At 38.7% G+C, this 15547-nt stretch overlaps 1 protein-coding gene across 1 annotated transcript in view; it reads left to right on the top strand.

The window, feature by feature from the left end:
* The first annotated feature begins 2446 nt into the window (after positions 1-2446).
* Positions 2447-15547, top strand: part of LOC133553987 (fidgetin-like) — a 74756-nt gene continuing 61655 nt past the window's right edge. The window contains exons 1-2 of the mRNA XM_061902312.1: positions 2447-2665; positions 2824-2854. The gene's annotated coding sequence lies outside the window, so the exon portion shown is untranslated. The remainder of the gene's footprint in view (positions 2666-2823; positions 2855-15547) is intronic.

Below are 15547 nucleotides of genomic sequence, written 5' to 3'. Positions count from 1 at the left end.
TCAAATTAATGGGGAAATTGTCGTTTTCTCGGTCCGAATAGCTCTTGCTGCTGGAGGCTCCCATTATAAACAATGGCAGGACGTGAGGAGCCCTCACCCTTGTGACGTCATCATCACAGTAGATCTCCTCGACTTGGTCAATTGAAAAGTAGCTCACCTGCAGAAAAAGTGTGAGCGCCCCTGCACTATGTTCTCTGCTGGCTGTACATATCCTACTAAATAAGACCTACACTGTTTCAATGTCCATTTCTCTGTTGATGCAATTGTTGATGACTGAAGTACTGATATCAACCAAAGCTCCTCATCCCACCCCCCGGATTATAAATAATGTAAATAATTCAATGTACATACTATGATGATTAACCTGTGTGATGACTGTATTATGCTGATAATATATATTCGTACCATGAATTTATAAACGTGGACCCCGACTTAAACAAGTTGAAAAACTTATTCGGGTGTTACCATTTAGTGGTCAATTGTACGGAATATGTACTGAACTGTGCAATCTACTAATAAAAGTATCAATCAATCTATAATAAAAAAAGTACATTATATGTATGTTTGTACAATGAATGTACAGAGGTGGGTAGAGTAGCCAGAAATTGTACTCAAGTAAGAGTACTGTTACTTTAGAGATTTATTACTCAAGTAAAAGTAAGGAGTAGTCACCCAAATATTTACTTGAGTAAAAGTAAAAAGTATGTTGTGAAAAAAACTACTCAAGTACTGAGTAACTGATGAGTAACCTGTTCGTTTAATGATTACGGCAACAGATAATGCACAAAAACATAAAAATAGCAATGAGCAAATTCATAGCCAGGAATATCTCTTAAGCAACTAAAACAATAATATATATTAAATAATAATACATTAAAATAAAAAAAAATTAAGGCAAATTGAGCCACAATAACTTAACAGCACCATAGGCTCAGTAGGCATTTATTGATTGATTGATTGATTGATTGAAAGTTGTATTAGTTGATTGCACAGTACAGTACATATTCCGTACAATTGACCACTAAATGGTAACACCCCAATAAGTTATTCAGCGTCAATCAATTACTTAATAAATGACCAAGTCGAGGTGATCTACCTCATATATACACATACACACACATATCATATATATATATATATATATATATATATATATATATATACACAGTATATAATTTATAGTTTTTTATTTTGCCGTTTTTGTTGAAATGTTAAAGGTGTTTTAATGAATATACAAGCATGTTTAACATATAGATTCCTATCTTTCATGAAGACGAGAATATAAGTTGGTGTATTACCTGATTCTGATGACTTGCATTGATTGGAATCAGACAGCATTGCTGATAACGTCCACGTTTTCAAATGGAGGAGAAAAAAAGTTCCTCCTTTCTGTCTAATACCACATGAAAGTTGTTGGTTTTTGGCATTTTATTAGTCCAGCTTCCATATTTGTTTTTATACACTTTACAAGAAATACATTGGCGGCAAACTCCGTAGCTTGCTAGCTTGTTTGCGCTGGCTTTCGGAGACTCTTATTTTGTTAGCACAGGCGCGTTGGAGCGGCGCTTTTATTGTGAAGACAGGAACTGTGTGTGATCAGTCTTTAGGCTTGTGACAGGAAGTACGGTTGAAATAAAAAGTGTCTTTTTTCCTTTACACGTTTGATTGATTGATTGAAACTTTTATTAGTAGATTGCACAGTACAGTACATATTCAGCACAATTGACCACTAAATGGTAACACCCCAATAAGTTTTTCAACTTTTTTAGGTCGGATTCGACGTGTGACGGTCACATGACCGCCTGGTTTTGTTTGATTGGTCCAGCGTCACCGGTGACTGCATTTGATTGGTGAAACGCAGGCATGCGTAGTTCCTACTTTGAATGCGTATCTGACAAAATCAAAACAAACAAAACGTGCATTAACAGATCGATAAAAAAAAAAAAAAGTAGCGAGTAACGAGCTGATTGTACATAAATGGAGCGGAGTAAAAGTAGCGTTTCTTCTTTATAAATATACTCAAGTAAAAGTAAAAGTATGTTGCATAAAAACTATTCTTAGAAGTACAATTTATCCCAAAAGTTACTCAAGTAGATGTAACGGAGTAAATGTAACGCGTTACTACCCACCTCTGTGAATGTATATGTACAGTATGTTTATGTTTGTACCGTGAATGTGCGAATTGTTGCTATTTTTAGCATATTTAAAAAAAAAAATCTCACGTACCCCTTGGCATACCTTCAAGTACCCCCAGGGGTACACGTACCCCCATTTGAGAACCACTGCCTTATAAGTGGTATAAACTTCTTCCTTCCACCTTTTCGGACAGTTTGAATACTACAATCATATGAACCGAAGCTGTCTTCAATTATTAAACAGTAATATCTTTGCACTAAAGCCCGCCATCAAGCATGTGCGCATGCGCAGTGCGGCAGAGCACGGCGAGGGGAGCGTGGCGATGCTGATATCCCGACATGGCAAACGGAGAATGAGCTCATGTTCGATTCCTGAGTCTCACTGCGGGATATGCTTCCTCCCCGGGCGGTTGCGGGCCCGACTGTCAACACCCCTGCCGGTTCCGACGAGGTCTTAAAGCGGCACACCCTCCTCAAGAAGACCGCTGGCGAGGACCGAACCGGAGGTCGACCTGTGGATGAAATAACAGGTGAGGACGCCTCGCGTTCGCGGACATCGATTTAATTTATATTTTAATATTCAACTGTCAGGTGGATTTTAACTTCCATTTAGACCAATTTGCTGTAGTGGAACACACAGTTTACCAAGAAATATTGTTAACATCATGTGTTCCATTATGTGTTCCAGCACGACATTATCAGCAGCAGCAGCATACATGGTAGGTTAGTTCCCTATTATATTTGTCTAAACTTTATTCTACTAAGAAAATAACACTGTGGGGTTTTAAACGTTATTTATAAAAATGTTTTTTTTTTAATTTTTCTACTCTTACGTAGAGTTTAAACCGTGAACGAGGCTCCCGAACGCCAATTTATCAGTCAAAAACCACAACAACAAAAAATAACAAAAAGTAACAATTGAACTCATCAAGATACATTTTTGCCCATTTCATTGCTCTTTTTTTTATAAAAAAAAAAAAATACATTTTAATGTTTTCGGCACCAGCGTTCCGCGCGACCCCAAAGAGAATAAGCGGTAGAATGGATGGATGGATGGGTTTTACTTATTTGTATATTTGTATTACTCCTGTTGTAAGCACAATACCATCCATCCATCCATTTCCTACCGCTTATTCCCTTTAGGGGTCGCGGGGGGCGCTGGCGCCTATCTCAGCTACAATCGGGCGGAAGGCGGTGTACACCCTGGACAAGTCGCCACCTCATCGCAGGGCCAACACAGATAGACAGACAACATTCACACTCACATTCACACACTATGGCCAATTTAGTGTTGCCAATCAGGTGCATGTTTTTGGAAGTGGGAGGAAGCCGGAGTACCCGGAGGGAACCCACGCAGTTACGGGAGGAGAACATGCAAACTCCACACAGAAAGATCCCGAGCCTGGGATTGAAACCAGGACTGCAGGACCTTCGCATTGTGAGGCAGACGCACTAACCCCCTCTGACACCGTGAAGCCTAGCACAATACCAATGGGCGCAATTTGCAAAATGCGCAACCGCATTTTGCAAATTTAATGTAAAATCAAATCAAATAAAAAATGTTTATTGCAGGGGTCGGGAACCTTTTTGGCTGAGAGAGCCATGAAAGCCAAATATTTCCAAATCTATTTCCGTGAGAGCCATATAATATTTTTTAACACTGAATACAAATAAATGTGCATATTTTTAAGTAAGACCAACATTTTTAGAGTATAATAAGTCTCCTATTCTTTTTAATAACATTGTTATTCTAAATCTAACCAATAATAAATATAATACTTCTTACCATTAATGCGACTTCTTGAACAGGTGCGATAGAAAATGGATGGTTGGATTAAAATGCATGAGAATGTTTGATAATATGAACGTTATTTTTAACACTGTATTTACCAGCGGAATTATTCATTACTTATCGTGTTAAGCAATGTCAGCTAAGATTTATCTGAGAGCCAGATGCAGTCATCAAAAGAGCCAAATCTGGCTCTCCAGCCATAGGTTCTCTACCCCTGGTTTATTAGATTCATGACTATACAGTGTACATCCACGACTAAACTACTACCACAACTTGGTTTACTATTTATAAAATATAATAATGTAGGGTTACCTGGAACTTGAAATAGGCCAACCGGCCTGAATCCACACTTGGTAGTAGTTTAGTCAGTAGTTTAGTCATGGATGTACACTGTATAGTGATGAAACCAATACACATTTGATTTGATTTGGCATAAAATTTTCAAAATGCTTTCGCGCATTTTGCGATTTGCGCCCGTTGGTATTGTGCTTACAACACCACTATGAATTAAATTAAAAACGATTATCACATAATACTGTTTTTTTATTAGTGGAAATAAAAATATAAATTAGGCTTCTCGGTGGCAGAGGGGTTAGTGCGTTTGCCTCACAAAACGAAGGTTCTTAGTAGTCTGGGGTTCAATCCCGGGCTCCCCGTGAATGCGTGGGTTCCCTCTGGGTACTCCGGCTTCCTCCCACTTCCAAATACATGCACCTGGGGATAGGTTGATTGGCATAACTAAATTGGCCCTGGTGTGTGAATGTGAGTGTGAATGTTGTCTGTCTATCTGTGTTGGCCCTGCGATGAGATGGCGACTTGTCCAGGGTGTACCCCGCCTTCTGCCTGATTGTAGCCAAGATAGGCACCAGCGCCCCCCGCGACCCCAAAGGGGAATAAGCGGTAGGAAATGGATGGATAGATTGAAAATATAAATTCAGTCAATTATTAATGAATGTAGGGCTTCACAGTGGCAGACGGGTTAGTGCGTCTGCTTCACAATACAAAGCTCCTGAGTAGTCCGGGGTTCAATCCCAGGCTCGGGATATTTCTGTGTGGAGTTTGCATGTCCTTCCCGTAAATTGGCCCTAGTGTGTGAATGTGGGTGTGAATGTTGTCTGTCTATATGTGTTGGCCCTGCGATGAGGTGGCGACTTGTCCAGGATGTACCCCGTCTTCTGCCAGATTGTAGCTGAGATAGGCACCAACGCCCCCCGCGACCGCAAAGGGAATAAGCGGTAGAAAAATGGATGGATGGATTAATTAATGTAATTTATACATTATCAATACTTGTATTGTCAAACAATTACAATTTTGAATTACATCAATCAAAATTTGGCATGTGTAGAACAGGGTTTAGTGCATGTGCCTCACAATACAAAGGTCCTGGGTTCAATCCTCTCGGTCGGGGTCTTTCTTTGTGGAGTTTGCATGTTATCCCCGTCACTGCGTGGGTACTCCGGCTTCCTCCCACCTCCAAAGACATGCACCTGAGAATAGGTTGATTGGCAACGCTAAATGGGCCTTAGTGTGTGAATGTGAATGTGAATGTTGTCTGTCTATCAGTGTTGGCAGCTAAGGGAGGCTCCAGCACCCCAGCGACGCCGAGAGAGACAAGCGGTAGACAATGGATGGATGGATGATTAATAGCAGTAAATTACTTGCGTGCATAATTTAAATTAACTTTAAAAAAACATCAATATTTTGACACAAACTCAATGTTATTGTCAGAATTTCAATATATATTTTTTATCATTTTTTAGGAAATGCACCTCATTTATTTGTTCAAAGCTTGCAAACAGTTTCGACTAAAGTCCCATCTGAGTGTATATTAAAAGGAAATTTAACAGCAAGCTCACAAGTCAGAATCTCATCTCGAATCTGCAGTTAAAGTAAATGAGGATGTTCGGTCAAAAAAAATATGCGTAAATCATCTTTGTTAATACATGATTAATGCGATAATGTTTTGGGATCATCCGCATGAGTTAATGCATTACCTTTGACAGTCCTAAGTAATATATATTTAAATTGATATGTAAGAAAATGGATGGATCTAATAATACTCAATAAATACATCGATACAAAATGATCACATCTACAGTATTAGCTACTTTTATATCTACTAATATTTTTAGAATGGTATATTTTTCTTCAGAAACCCTCCCATGCATTTTAAAAGAAGTCGACTGAATTTGCTTTTTAATTGCAAATAATCACACCCTTTTAAAATTAGCCCACAATTAACTTGTTATTTATTAATTTAGAGATTTAAAAGAGCAGGCAAATATGCTTCTCTGTTGTTTTATGATTACAAATGTTTTCCAGAATTGTGTCTATTACACTTCAATGGTCGTCTCCTACAGTAAAACATGTAAAAATAATAAAAATGTCCTTTTAAAAGTGTGTGTGTAATTCAAATACCGTAGTGGTTACAACATTTTGCTAATGCAGGAGAACAGTGGTTCTCATTTATTTTCTGTTATGGCCCCCTCGGAAGAAGAAAACATTTAGCCCCCACTTGACCCCCTACCCACTCTCTGCCTCGACAATAGATGGTATCATTTGTCTATAAAATTGTTATAGGTACACTTCTGCATAACATTGTATCCTTATTAGCATCAGAGAAAACAAAATATAAAAACATAAATATAGGTTAACTTATAACAAAAAATAACTATCAAAATTGTCTTTAACAGAAAATATTTAAAGTGCATCTATTGGCCTAAAAATTGGAAAAAAATGAAATCCTAATATGAACTATGAGCATTATTTGTCCAATATGTTTAAGTTACCAGAAGCTCAACTTGCCTTTCAGAGCAGCTCACAAAAGGGTTTTCCAAAATCATGAAACAGAACATCTACCAAACTCACATCGTAATAAAAGAAACAAGCCGTCACTATTTTGCATGGTTTCTCGCGCCGTGACCCCAAGATGCAAAGACGGCAGGAATTTGCAACTAACACATTATTTTAAATAGGGACAGTGCAGGAACAAAAGTTGAAGGAGTAAACACACACAGTAGCTGTAGTGCACACAACACAAAGACCCAATGGATGTTGAAGCAACTCCCTTTGACACATGACACTGGAATATAAACCCTCCTAATTGGTATTCAGGGACAGTTGGGTTTTTTAATTGCCAACCACGAACTGGGGAGGAGAATGGCGCTCAAAAACAAGCAAAGTCACTGAAAGACAAACCAAATCATTAAGTTAAAGGAAAGTAAGAGCACTACACAGGAAGACAAACAAAAGAGGAAAAACATTGCAAAAACCCAAACAATCACTACACGTAAAATGATAAGTTAACACATAGAACAAAGGGATGGACCTCTAATCCTCTCTTACTGACTCAAAATCAAGATAGAAATGAAATAAGTTTTTGTGATGAATTTGCAAAACAAAATGAGTTGCGGAGGTCGACATTTGGTTAATGTTTTGGCAAACCAAGCTTGTTCAGTTTGTTTTCAGGTTGAAATAATATACATGTTACAAAATGAGTACTTCAACAAACAAGCTTTTAACTCGAAACACGCAATTTAGTCAAAGTCATCTTTATTGACAATTTTCATCATGTGCTGGACATGCAGTACCGGAAAATCAAAAAAAATGTTTCTCTTTGAACCACGGTGTGAGCAGATTGTTTTTTAAGCTTATGTTTTATGCAAAATTTAAAGGATAAAATACAATAAAAATAAAAATACAGATCTACAAATACATTACAGGATAATGTACAAAATGTGCATTTAGAAAAAAAATTCCATATTTAAAAAAAGCAAAGCAACCACAAATGTGCAGAGATGTACGAGATGTGCATGTAAAAAAAAAAAAAAAAGCAGCAGCAACAACAAATGCGATTCTGCACAATACACTTAAGGCATTCGGATGAACAAAAATGAATAAATATAATTTTAATAAATATAAGACAATCAGTGGGGGCAGTGAGATGGAGAGGACTGCTCGAGGATGCGGCAAGAGTTTCAGCATCCAGAGCTGAGGCAGCGGCCAGTGGGAGGAAGAAAGGGGAGAGAGTTCAGCTTCCTGACAGCTGAGCGGATGAAACTGTTTGTTAGTCTGGTGGAGCTTGTTCGGAGGCTCACGGTACCGTCTCCCAGACGACAGGAGGCTGTAGAGTCTGTGTTGTGGATGGCTGGGGTCGCTCACAAATGCTGGATGTTTTGCGGGTGAGGCGGCGGCTATAGATGTCTTGGAGGGACCAATGATTTTTCTTGTTGTGTTCTCTGCAGGGTCTTGTGGTTGTGTGCGGTGCAGTTCTCATACCACATAGTGATGCAGCTGGTCAGAATTCTCCCGATGATGCCCCTGTAGAAGGAGCACATGATGAGCGCTGGGGCTATCGCCTTCTTTAGCTTGCGGTGCAAGTAGAGTCGCTGCTGTCCTTTTTTTTTCAACAGTGATGCCTTTTTTTCATGACCAGGAGAGGTCCTCACTGATGTGCACACATACATTTAGTGCTGCTCCCTATCTCCAGAGCAGAGCCGTGTGTAGCATGTGTCTTTTTTGAAAGTCCGCATATTTTGTATGTTTTTTTGCTGCATGACGTGGAGGCTGGTTACGGCCATGTGTTATGTGGATTGACAGCGCTGCGATTGGGCTAACCAGTAAGACATGTTGTAAATTGCTTGTTTTTCTCATTTGGTCATTTTTTTTGTCTCTTTCTCAATAACTTTGCCAGTTTTGGTTGCTAAAAAGCAGGATTGTGTCGCTCACTGGCTATGGACAAAGATTACTTCAACCAGTGGTGGGGAAATTAATAAAAGACATAAAAAATATACACTACTTTGTATCACAAATGGCTCTTATCACAAAGCAACTTATTAATAACTACGTCAGACTACAAAGATGGGGCACCATTCTCATCACTGCCGTTGTGTCCTTGGGCAAGATACTTTGCCCACCTGCACCCAGTGCCACCCACACTGGTTGAAATGTAGCTTAGATAATGGGTTTCACTACTTAAATGATAAATAAATGGGTTGTACTTGCATAGCGCTTTTCTACCTTCAAGGTACTCAAAGCGCTTTGACATTACTTCCACATTTACCCATTCACACACTGATGGAGGGAGCTGCCATGCAAGGCGCCAACCAGCACCCATCAGGAGCAAGGGTGAAGTGTCTTGCTCAGGACACAACGGACGTGACGAGGTTGGTACTAGGTGGGATTTGAACCAAGGACCCTCGGGTTGCGCACGGCCACTCTCCCACTGCGCCACGCCGTCCTTACTTAAAGCGCTTTGAGTCCCTTGAGAAAATAGTATATAAATATAATTTACTTCACACTTCACTTCAAATTTCTACCATAAATGGAGATATCTGCTGATATCACCAATGGGGAAAAACGTCACAATCGGGGCAAATTTCAAATGGCTCGTTTGGAGGAAGTATGAAGGTAGGCAAGATTGTTTTATAAATATCTCCGCCAAATAATTTCAATTTTTCCGAATTCATACAGATCCCCCAAAAAATAAAACAGGTTGAAATAGGGAACAAAAGTAGATTTCGACCAACAGGTCCGCTTTAAAGCACAACAAAAAGCCGAGTGACGGCTTGTATTTTAAAATACTCGTAAGTCAATCAATCAATCAATCAATGTTTACTTATATAGCCCTAAATCACTAGTGTCTCAAAGGGCTGCACAAACCACTACGACATCCTCGGTAGGCCCACATAAGGGCAAGGAAAACAGTGGGACGTCGGTGACAATGATGACTATGAGAACCTTGAAGAGGAGGAAAGCAATGGATGTCGAGCGGGTCTAACATGATACTGTGAAAGTTCAATCCATAATGGATCCAACACAGTCGCAAGAGTCCAGTCCAAAGCGGATCCAACACAGCAGCGAGAGTCCCGTTCACAGCGGAGCCAGCAGGAAAACATCCCAAGCGGAGGCGGATCAGCAGCGCAGAGATGTCCCCAGCCGATACACAGGCGGGCAGTACACGGCCACCGGATCGGACCGGACCCCCTCCACAAGGGAGAGTGGGACATAGGAGAAAAAGAAAAGAAACGGCAGATCAACTGGTCTAAAAAGGGAGTCTATTTAAAGGCTAGAGTATACAAATGAGTTTTAAGGTGAGACTTAAATGCTTCTACTGAGGTGGCATCTCGAACTGTTACCGGGAGGGCATTCCAGAGTACTGGAGCCCGAACGGAAAACGCTCTATAGCCCGCAGACTTTTTTTGGGCTTTGGGAATCACTAATAAGCCGGAGTCCTTTGAACGCAAATTTCTTGCCGGGACATATGGTACAATACAATCGGCAAGATAGGATGGAGCTAGACCGTGTAGTATTTTATACGTAAGTAGTAAAACCTTAAAGTCACATCTTAAGTGCACAGGAAGCCAGTGCAGGTGAGCCAGTACAGGCGTAATGTGATCAAACTTTCTTGTTCTTGTCAAAAGTCTAGCAGCCGCATTTTGTACCAACTGTAATCTTTTAATGCTAGACATGGGGAGACCCGAAAATAATACGTTACAATAATCGAGATGAGACGTAACAAACGCATGGATAATGATCTCAGCGTCTTTAGTGGACAGAATGGAGCGAATTTTAGCGATATTACGGAGATGAAAGAAGGCCGTTTTAGTAACGCTTTTAATGTGTGACTCAAAGGAGAGAGTTGGGTCGAAGATAACACCCAGATTCTTTACCGTGTCGCCTTGTTTAATTGTTTGGTTGTCAAATGTTAGAGTTGTATCATGTACATAACACTGCAGTTCTCGGCCACTTTCATTTTTTAAAAGTATCTACGAGAAGAAAAATGGTTCGAGACACAATGACAAGTTTATTTTAAATAACTAGATAATTAAGAAATCATTAATGGTGCAATAATCAACACAATTTATAAATGCTACAAATGTATCACTTATCATAATATGAATAAAGATATATTAGAATTAATTAATTAAAATAAGAACTATTATAACTCTCTTGACTTATGTCCAGACGCAGATGAGGAATAATCTCCCTTTTATTTAGTATTATTATTATTAGTTTTTTTCTCCCTTTCTCTCTCCTTTTAGTCTCTTTCTGTCTTTTATCTTATATGGGTGTATGTGTGAATGTGTGTGTCTTTGTCGTCTTACTTGTTGTTTGTGCCATGTGTCCCTGGTTGGTTCGACCTGAATGGGTGGGTGGTTTTAGGGGTAAGGATGTGAAGAATTCACGGACTTTAAAATTGTACTGTTTTGACTTGCACTTTTTTTCTGTATACGTGAAAAAGTCAATAAAGTTGGATTAAAATAAGAACTATTATTAATTAATGGTACATCTATGGAATTAATTAATTAATTTCATAATTTTTTTTAATGGTATTGTTATTCATAGTAAAACATAACGTTGAGCCTGTGCTTTTTTTTGTCCTAAGACGCTACTTTCCCTTTCATCAATAGAACAGTGGAGATTCCTAGAGGGGTTGTATAAATAATATATATATATTTTTTAACAGTATGTTTATAGTTAAAACATTTTTTATTTAACCTGCATTCTGCCAGACATAAGCAATACTTTAGAAGGCCGATTAGTTTGTGTGTGTGTGCGTGTGTGTGTGTGTTCATCAAAGTGAGGCAAATTCTTTCGTGTTGGGGAAATTCCTTTAAAGTATATTTATTAGTTGCTTTTTTAACTAAGTAATTGAATTTACCAACAAAAACTTAGTAAATGTGATTAGTTAGCAGGTAAACTACTTATTGTGTTTCTCTTTCGAAAAACCTTAACAATTACAGTGCATACTGTCATATTTGTGACTTTGAGTGTACGCTTGTAAAAGGCGGGGGGGCCTTTTGGGTGGCTTGACATCAGTAAGGGAGAGCGGAGTTTGCGCAGCGTAAGTTGTAGCTGACAGCAGCTCCTGTTGAAAGTGTTCACTGTGTGTTGTTACCACTACTTGTTAAAGCCATTGAACGTATTTACCAGAAGCAGGGCATCTTTAGGATAGAGGAAATTGTACTACCATTTTAAAGTACCAGTAGAATGGAAAAAGAAGTGGACTTTATATGTTTAATTGTGTTGCATTGTATCCAATTAAACCATATCCAATTGTATTTATAATCCTCAAAGTTTGTGAAAATACTGTTTAAACATCACAAAATGCCGTTTTGAATATTATGCTCCAAATATCTGAGATCATTTGTATAGATCTGGAGTAACACTTCTGCACTCCGACCAAGTTATTAGATCAGTCGTACTGGAAATATACAAAAGTTAGAGAGAGATGTGCTATCATTCACAATATACATAAGACCTGAACGGATATGTTTTGTTGTTTTAATGCATTCTAAGTCATAAATAAATAAATACATAATTAGTCCGTCAATGGGGGCTCTCTATTCCGCCCACAAAACCGTCTAAATAACCATTCAAAGTCTCTCGAACAAAACTCTCTATACATATCGTGACTTATATATTAACCAAATATTAGCAATGTTATTATAAGCGCTAACACAGACAAACTATTTTTTAGTGGCGGAATGATAGCGCACAGCAAAGTAGCCCTCTGCCGTTTATTGTAAGCTGTAAGCAATGTCCAGCTACTCCCGCATCATTGCGTCTCGGCTCGTCAAAGTTATTCTAGATTATGGATCAGGCTTTTAACGTAAATGTGCTATATAAATAAAGTTGATTTGATTTGATTTGATATCCGGAAGATTTAGCCATGAATCTAGAAGTTGTTCATCTGTGACATTCAATTTATACTCGTAAATGGAGACAAATACACACAACTGAAATAAATGTCTGCAGAGAGACTTTTCCTTGTTAACCCTTTGTCTGCATCATGAATAATGCTTCATCTAAACGGACATCCTAACGGTTTTCATTGACGTAACAGCAGATATTTTACAGTAAACTATTGTGTTATGATGTTGTATTTTCCTTAAGCACTGAGCAATACTGCTACAGGATTCTGAGTGTTTGACTAAATTTGGATCAGTTTAGCAGAGCTTCTAAAACTTGTAGCTCATCCTCTTTATAGTCTGGATCACTAATATAAGGTCCCGGATCATAATTTTTTCCAAAATATTTGTTGTTGGCTCGCACAAAGTCTGCAAGATTTGCATTCATGTTGGTGAGGAAGGGATCTGCGGTTCCTACCTCTAGGTCAGCGAAGCTAGCTAGCTCATTATCTCTCAAAATGGCTCAGGAATCTCTGTGACATTGATACTATTTTGATCATATCTTTTTACTCGCAAACCTTGTAAGTCTTTCGGTGTCATGAATCAGATATATAGGATAATGGTTTCAATATAGAGACAACTAGTTTTTCCACTCTTCTGGTACTCTAAGTAATAATTTCCTACCTTTTCTAATTTCGAGCTTGTTCCAAGTATAATGGTGGTTTTGCTAGCAATGTTGGAGAACATCTCTTTGAAGCAAAGTTGTGAAGGATAGTGACGACCACTTGAGGCCTGGTTACGACCGAGGATTTTCATTGTAGAATCTGATTTGTTAGATTTTACCCACAGTCGATGATTCATTGTCTACAAATACACAGGGTAAGTTTTGTAAGGTTTAGTGAAGTTTTGTTTAGAAGAAGTTCAGTTTAGTGGTTTACTGAGGTCCTTGGTTCTGGCAGAGCGCGGAGAAGATGATCACACTTGACAAATGTAGAATAAGTTACGTTCCGGAGGTTAACCTGAAGTGAAACAAGAAGGGAATATTGGTGTAAGTCTCCTACCTACGCATACGGGGCTTTGTTACACTCTGGCCACGGTTGTGTATTTTCAACGGGTCTTGGTGCACAGTGACACAGCGAGCTCCGTGTACGACGGGATACGCCACAAATCATCTAATAGTCCATCCATCCATCCATTTTCTACCGCTTATTCCTTTCGGGGTAGCGGGGAGCGCTGGAGCCTATCTCAGCTACAATCTATTAGTGGACTACTCTAAAACACCCTTATACAACACCATATTATAAGTAACACTATTGGAAGTGTAAAGGTATGTAATAGTAGTTAATTTTAATACATGTTACTAGAAAAATGTAACACTGTTAGTAAAGCCGTCATATTGTAATGCCTGTCACTGGTTGTCGTCATTTACCAAACATGTTTATTGGATTTTTAAATTCCTATATGCAGTGTTCAAAGAGCTGTCATCCTGATGTTCTCGAACCTGCTCACCAGAAGCGTTGGTGTTTTTGTTTTTGAAGCGTCGATGTTTCCACAGCACTTAGTGCTCCAATTCATTCCAATCATCCTAATATTCCCACAAAGAGAGTGTTTCCTCTACAATTATAATATATTTTTTTAATACTATACAGTAATATAAAGATATATTTCTTGTCAATATTATTTTTTTATTTCATCAATTAAACTAAATATTGTGTATGGAGTATACCTTTATTATGTTTACACGTTCATGTTGACAGTATCGTCTGTTCTCTGTATCACATGCACAGGAGCAAAAAAGTGCCACATCTTTATTTTGGCTTTGTGGATTATTTTGTTGACTTTCTAATGCTTTTTCACTCTGCGTCTGTTTGTTAGCCCAAATTCCCCTACTGTACACACATACATATACACATACACATACACACATGTTGTGCAGGTGCATGTTGGCACCCCTAATGTTACTGTTGAGGAGAGATCGCACTGAAGTCTGTTTGATGGCGTATGCCCTTATTTGTGCCAATGAGTCAAACCCCGCCCAACATGTAAACGTAGGGGAGGGAGTGTGGTATTGAAAATGGTTATGTGAGTTGAAGCGCATGGTTGACTCATTGTGGGTCACACGTTCCTCTTGTAGGCTTGAGTGCTGCTGTCTTGCAGCGGTGCCTGACTCTCCTATTAACCATTCTTTGTGCACTGTGCACGTAGCATTGACTGTTCAGTGGATATCAGTTTGTCTACCGTTGACACCATGTATTACTCTTTGCTCAAAGTAACCGCTATGAATTTTGTTCTTTGTTGTGATGGAACAGCATCTCAGCTCCCATCTTTATCTGTTTTTATCTTTTTGGGTGAAAATTTCGGTATGGACTATGCGTACAACATATTAAAATAAATATATATGAAACAATATCAACAGAATAATACAAACATTACATTTTGATAAAAAACAGCATTATATTGAGCAAAAACAAGGTCATATAATGCAAAATAAGTAAAGAAAAGTTTAAAACTTCTATTGCTGGGTTGCAACCATGTGCCTTAGAGCCCTTTTGGGGCAAACATTTCGATATTTAATTACCATCAGGTGCACATTGATCAGAGTATTATGAAAGACTGTGTGCGGGTTTTAATGCTGTGTAATGAGACGGTTGTTATGTTAATGCTTAGTGATAATGATAAACTGTGATGAGGCACTGACTGGGATAGATAGGCTTCCCACCCTGACCCCGAGAGGATCAAAAAGTAGAAAATGGATGGATTGATGGATAATGATAAATTTAACAATACTACAAGAAATGTTGACATAAACCGACCATATAAAATCCGCTACACCTCCCTTATACCGCAGTACATGTCGAACTACTTCCAGAACGTTAATGACCGACATGATCACAACACCAGGGGGAGCTCCACAAACCACGTTAAACCCAGATTCCGATCTAACAAAGGTCTTAACTCATACTCTTTCTATGCCACATCAATGTGGA

The sequence above is a fragment of the Nerophis ophidion genome, linkage group LG06 (assembly GCF_033978795.1).
Source record: "Nerophis ophidion isolate RoL-2023_Sa linkage group LG06, RoL_Noph_v1.0, whole genome shotgun sequence".
NCBI classification, from domain to species: Eukaryota; Metazoa; Chordata; class Actinopteri; order Syngnathiformes; family Syngnathidae; genus Nerophis; species Nerophis ophidion.
Note: the sequence above shows the minus strand (reverse complement) of the source record. Positions and strands in the feature narration are given on the sequence as shown.